Consider the following 6,569-nt stretch of genomic DNA (forward strand, 5'->3'; position numbering starts at 1 on the left):
TTTTGTACTCATTGTATCAGTGCATCTTGCCCCAGACCCGTCACCCACTAGAATTTGTCGTTAAACAAATGAGGCTTCCTTCCTCATGTGGCCCCCCACCCCTCTCCTAAAGAGGACAGTTAAAGTACGAGAGAGAACGGATGAGGTTAGAATGCTGGTGGGACTGAGATGGGAAAAGGACCTTAAAGGTTATTCGTCCAAAGAAGAAAACCAGCCTTTTCCCGGCAGACGGAAACTGACGCGCTCCCCCTGGAGGCAGCGCAGGATGCTCCCGGGCCTCCGGGCGTCCCAGCTTGGGGTCCCCATCCTCGTGTGCAGTCAGGGCACTGGTGGGATCCCTGGGCTCGAGGCGGCCCTCGCGCTTGGCGCTGGTACAAGTCGGGGTAACCTTACGGCTTGTGCATCCAGAGAAGCGAGGTCTCTGGTGGAGACTAGCTTGGGATAGGTTGGGAAGACACCCTCAGTTCTTCTAGATGCCTGAGGTCTCAACAGCAACCAGTGGGGAATAAGACTTACTGAACGAACCCTGAGACTGTTAAAGGAGTGCATACTATCAAAGGGACAGGCATCCCTATGAACCTGCTCATGAATTTTTCCTAATGCTTAATTTAGCTTGTGGGCAGAAATGCTGGGGCGAGACACGGCCAGGTCCGTCCTGTTCCTCCAGGGAAGTCCCCTCTCCGCCCTCCCTCTCCATCTCCTCTTGCCCACGTCCTCCCCCTCCCCTTCTCCCCCATCCCACCGCCCCCGCCCCGCGTCATCGCCCCCTTTCCCCTCCCACCTCCCGGCCTTGGTGCGGCGCAGCTGTCTCCTCCTCCGCAGTCTCGGCGGGAGCTCCGGGTGCTGTGGCCGGGCCTTGGCTGGGCGGCCTTCAGCTCAGGCTGGCTGAGAGGCTCCCAGCTGCAGCGTCCCCGCCCGCCTCCTCGGGAGCTCTGATCTCAGCTGACAGTGCCCTCGGGGATCAAACAAGCCTCGCAGGTAAAGATGAAGCTCCCCAAACCCAACAACCGTAGAACTTAGAAATTTCCCTGAGAAAGGCAGGACCTACCCGAGGAGCGCTTCTTTGAAGGACTTTGAAGAAAGGGATCAAACTTGGCACTTTCTTTCAGTCCTCAAAGAAACTAACCACCCTTCCCCTAGGCAATTCTGTGTGCTGGCCTCTGCAGTTTAATATTAACAGCAACAATGTTTGCATTGGAATATAAATGGAATTCTTTCTGCTTAAGCAGTACCAGAGGGGACCCTCTTTATTTTTATGATTGTTAACAGATGCCATTGAGAAAGGTATAAAACGCATTCCTGGAAAGTCTCTTTAGTGGGGTTACTATGAAAACTAGCCTGTCCCTGTACCCTTTTATCAACTTGGCTGCAGGGGTCAGCAAAAGGAGCACAGGAAAACGTTTAGAAAATAAGGAGGCGAAACGAAGTAGAAAAGCTTTTGACTTGCTTTGAAATACTCGAGCTGAAGAAAAACAGTGTGTGGGGTGGTGGTGGATGAGACATTGGCAAAATATTGACAATAGTTGAAGCTGCTGATGTGCACATGGGGGTTACACTTTTCTCTCAACTTTTAATACTTTTCCCTGTGCTTTTGTGTAGTCGTGAAATTTTCTATAATAAAAGGTTCTTTAAAAAGTTGTAGAAACACTCCCGCTTGATTGCTCAGACGTTTTTACACTGTCCTTGATTTGAAAAGAAGCTACATGCTGTGTCTAGGGGGCTTTCACCCCTTATTAACCCTTCTGACTTCTGAAATTCATTCTTATTTTTTCCGAAGTACATTTGTCTCCCCAGAGGATTAAAAAAGTCCTATTTTGCTGGCTGGAGAATTATACTTAGAATCTGGTTTATAATTTAGAAGAGAGAATGTTAAAATCCCTGCCAAATAAGACATGTAGGCTTGAAAGTAGCAGCCAAGTATCATATGGAATTTTATTTTTATTAGGAAATATTAGAGGAGTTCCTTTAGTGAGGGAAGTGGTGGACGTGGATACTGTCCCCTATTTTTCTTCCAGATAGCTGGAAAAACTGTATGCTTTTAAGAAGCTTTTTCATGTTTTAAAATGTGAAATTGTTTAGCATATACTTGGCATATAGTATATACTCATTAGATGTTAAAATAAACAATTGCTAGTATGAGTTAATTTTCTCCATTGGGTAAATTGTTTTCCTCTGCCCAATGCTCAAATATCCAACAAGCATATTGCATTTTAACAGTAGGATCAGACTCAGAATTTGGGAGGATGGAGCCACTTTGCCTTAGCACTGAGTTAACTTCGCAGATGAGAAATCTGAGATGGAGAGCTTAGGAAACAGTAAAGTCAAGTTAGTAGTATGCAAGCTGTTATTTTATAATTAAAAACTTTAAGCTTCATATAGGTAAAACTGATGTGGGTTGGCTAAAAACATTTTGACCATAGATGCTTTAAAACCTGAAAAGTAGCATACCTATTTATAGATATTCTTTGCTCTCAAAGGCCAACTTGAAAAATACAGATGAGTTTAGAGCTATATGCTGTGCACTTCGTAAGGCAGCATATGAAAGAGTCCTCTTAGGGTTCCTTTAATGTCATTCACCCCAAATTTGATTGATCCGTAGCATTGCAGAAATTGTAGAAATTGCAGAAATTTAGATGTACAGGTCATGGAAAAATAGCCCCAAAACAAAGGGAGGTTTTGTTTTTTATTGTGATGAGAAACAGAAGTTGTGGGTTACTGTAAAATAATCAACTGTGTAACTTGACCATCTTCCTTTCCCTCAAGTACTGCCAAACTTTTTAAACAGACATTTTTTTTGGTCTCCATTTATGAAACTAAACTTGAAAATAGTGCTATGGTATGATATTTTGGATAGAAATTGGCCCGCTGTCAATGAACTTTCTTGCCGTTTATTCTCAGCCTAGAGTCAGTGGAGAGCTTATCCTTTAGTAATGGATTATAAAGTATTTGATAAACATATGTGAAATATCTGGCAGGTTCAAGATTTTCCTTAGCATTGAAATAAATTGTGGCACGTTTGGGGGACTAGTTCACATTGCTGTAGGTCATGCTGGAAGTGTGCTGGCACTACAACTGTTTTTGAAAAACTATCTGCCAGAAAATTGTCTGGCTGTAGACAGCATTATCAGCCCTCAGTTCATCAGGATGGGTTCCGTGGCCTGTAGGTGGGTTTTCTAAATGTAATAAATTCCATATGTCACAGCCATTTAGTATATTATTAGCCAGTTAGAAGTTTTGCCCCTGCTGAATCTTACATGCTTTTAAAATAAAATCTATTTCACAGCTGAGTAAGTGTAAATATTTTAAATACCGGCCTTAGATTTGCCATCACCAGGCTAACTTTGCCATCTAGTGGTAGCAACATGGATAACAGGCAAGTTCTTCCCTGGATGACTAGGAATTGAACCTTCCTGAGAAGCATTGATGAGTAAGTTACTTGTGTTTTCTCATTTGCAGTTTACTCTAGAACTTTAAAGCTAGAAGAAATCTTAGAAATGTTCTAGTCCAACTCAACAGTTAAGGACTATCAGATAGATTCTTTAAAAAAGGCTTCGAAATAATGCATGGCAGAGTTAGCACTTGGTATGCATTTGTTGAATAGACAAATTTATCTAACCTGTTCTAATTTTTGTTTTTCCTCTAGCAATATTGCATCCTACTGCCATGAGGTTTTATCGTGATCTTCTGTTTTTAGTGTTTTTAGATTTAAAGTTGCATTTCTTTATATTATTTCTTAAAATAACACGTTTTCATTTATGTTTTAAGCCCCAGAAGGAAACATTCTTTTCCACTGGATTTTTTTTTGGAGACAGGGTTTCCCTGTCTCATTCTAGTTGCCCAGGCTGGAGTGCAGTGACACAATCACAGCTCACTACAGCCTCGACCTCCCAGCTTAGGTGATCCTCCCAACTCAGCCCAGAGTAGCTGGGACCACAGGCATGCGCCACCACACTTGTAGAGACAGGATCTCCCTATGTTGCCCAGACTACTCTCAAACTCCTGGACTCAAGTGATCCTCCCATCTCAGCCTCCCAAAGTGCTAGGATTCCAGGTGTGAGCCACCGCACCTGGCCCTTTTCTACTTTTTAATCACTCCCTACTACTACTACTTGTTTTTTTCTTTTTTTGACGGAGTCTCGCTTGTTGCCCAGGCTAGAGTGCAATGGCGTGATCTCAGCTCACTGCAACCTCTGTCTCCCAATTCAAGGGATTCTCCTGCCTCAGCCTCCCCAGTAGCTGGGATTACAGGTGCGCAACACCACACCCAGCTAATTTTTGTATTTTCAGTAGAGACGGGGTTTCACCACGTTGGCCAGGCTGGTCTGGAACTCCTCACCTCAAGTGATCCACCCACCTTGGCCTCCCACACTGCTGGGATTATAGGTGTGAGCCACAGTGTCTGCCACTCCCTACTACTTCTTTGTTTCTAAACAGTCAGGCAGATTGTTGTAAAAACTTGATTCTCACATTTTTAAGTGTAGTAGTTTCCTACTGCTGCTGTAACAAATTACCGAAAACTTAGTGTCTTAAAACAACACAAATTTATTATCTTATGCATCTGCAGATCAAAAATCTAAAGCTTTATTGTGATCTATTTTTAGTTTTTAAATTGCATTTATGTATATTTTTCTTAAAATAACACATTTTCATTTATAGTCCTCCTTCTGGAAGTTCTAGGAAATACTTTATTCCTACCTTTTGCAGCATCTAGAGGGTACTCATATTCCTCAGCTCATGGTCCTGCATTACTCTGGCCTCCGCTTCCATCTAGCAGCTCTTCCCACTCTTAACCTGTTTTCCTCCTTCTTATATGAGCCCCTGTGATTGCATTGGACCCACCTGGATAATCCAGAATAACCACTTCACCTTAAAATCCTTAATGTAATCGTATTTGTAAAGTCTCTTTTCTTGTGGGTGGGAAATATTCACAGGTCTTGGGGATGAGGATATTTGGCATACCATGATGAGGCAGTTAGAGATGTATAAAATACTTTGTAAATACCTACCTGAGTGTTGGCTCCCCCTGTTTGATATGAATAACATTTGCTTTAATCTTTGTGGAGTGCTTACTGTGCCCTGGGCATTGTGCCTATCGTATTAGTTTCTCACAAAAATATTCTAAAATATTATCTCTATCTAATAAATGTGGGAAATAATGTCTAGAGAGATTAGGTAACCTTCACAAGATCACAGTGTAACAAGTGGCAAGTGTACTTAAGTTGATTTGGCTTCAAAGCCCACTGCCCTCATAATCATTGAAACACCATAGTTCTTACTCCCCTCTTTTATTACGTTACAGACACAATTATTTTCTTATACACTTTCTAACTTAAATGTTTCTAATTTATCTTTCTAACTTAAATGTTACCTCCATGCAGTGCTGCTGTCAGGGAGCGCCTCAGTGGGTCAGGAATTAGATTTCATAAGATACCCTTCTCCTCAGCATCTGTTCCCCCAAAATAAAATTGACTATGAAAGTTTTTACAATTGTCATCCAAAACATCACTGATTTCTTTAGTGATTGCTTTATTCCTGTTTATGTCATTTGTAACTCTCCCCCTGTCCTGCTGTGGCCTTTTGCCTAAGCCATTTCTCTCTGCAGTTATTCGGAATCATCTGGCCAGGCCCCAGTGTCTCCCTGTTGTGTGTCAATCCCGAGTAGGTGGAGGATGAAAGTAGAGAAGATGAGAGCATGTCTTCGTATTTAGATATGGCATGTAAACACAGCCAGTGGTGCTGGGAAGGAGAGGTGTTGGGATTGCAGATGGCTAAATAGAGGACAGCCAAGTTTTAAAAGGTGGTCATGCAATCATTGGTGTATCCTTACACGCTAAGGTAGAGGGTGGTGTTGGCCCTACAGGGTCATTGATATGACTGAGTAGTTCCTGACCCACAACAGTCTCCCAGGAACTGTTTGACAGATCAATGCAAAGTTGTGTCGCATGGCAACATACTATATACATAAATATGGACAAGTTCCTCACTAGACATTACAAGGAACCAGGTGAAAAGAAAGGCATGAGTAATTGTGAATCTGTCACCTGGTGAGGGAAAGCAATTCAGTGCAGGTCCTTCAGTGGTAAGTCAGCATCTTTGCTTTCTCATAGACAGGAAAAATAATTGATTTGAAATATTAATACAGTGGGCCGCCTTCTAATCTTTCATTAGTTTGCCTGCTCTATATAAGCTGGACTATAAACTTCTAGGGTAAAAAACAAAGCACAAAAGAGAAACTGAGCCTTAAGGTATAATGTCATTTCATCATAGGATTCTATATACTCTAGATAGACTCACTCAAAAAGTTGAGTTTTTCTTTCATTGTAGATCACTCCCTTAGAGTAATTATGATGACATAGACTGTTTCTTTTTAGACTGAGGGTCTGATGCAGTTCCAAAATTCCCAGTGTAGATCCAGGCTATAAATAAGACACAGAAAATGCAATTTAAGTGTTTTGTGGCTGCAGAGTGTTTAATCACACTTAAGTTTAATAGCAATGAAAAAAATATATTACAGAGCCATGGATATTCATAGAAATGAGTAATTAGGAAAGCATTCATTTGGAAAGTCT

At 42.0% G+C, this 6,569-nt stretch overlaps 1 protein-coding gene across 2 annotated transcripts in view; it reads left to right on the forward strand.

The window, feature by feature from the left end:
• Window positions 1–625: 625 nt before the first annotated feature.
• PRSS35 (protease, serine, 35) overlaps window positions 626–6,569 on the forward strand; it is a 12,949-nt gene continuing 7,005 nt past the window's right edge. Inside the window, exon 1 of one of the 2 annotated variants that reach the window (XM_011953476.1) lies at window positions 626–978. The gene's annotated coding sequence lies outside the window, so the exon portion shown is untranslated. The remainder of the gene's footprint in view (window positions 979–6,569) is intronic. The other variant, XM_011953477.1, reaches the window with a different exon arrangement.

Source organism: Colobus angolensis, unplaced genomic scaffold, assembly GCF_000951035.1.
Source record: "Colobus angolensis palliatus isolate OR3802 unplaced genomic scaffold, Cang.pa_1.0 Scaffold362, whole genome shotgun sequence".
Classification (NCBI taxonomy): domain Eukaryota; kingdom Metazoa; phylum Chordata; class Mammalia; order Primates; family Cercopithecidae; genus Colobus; species Colobus angolensis.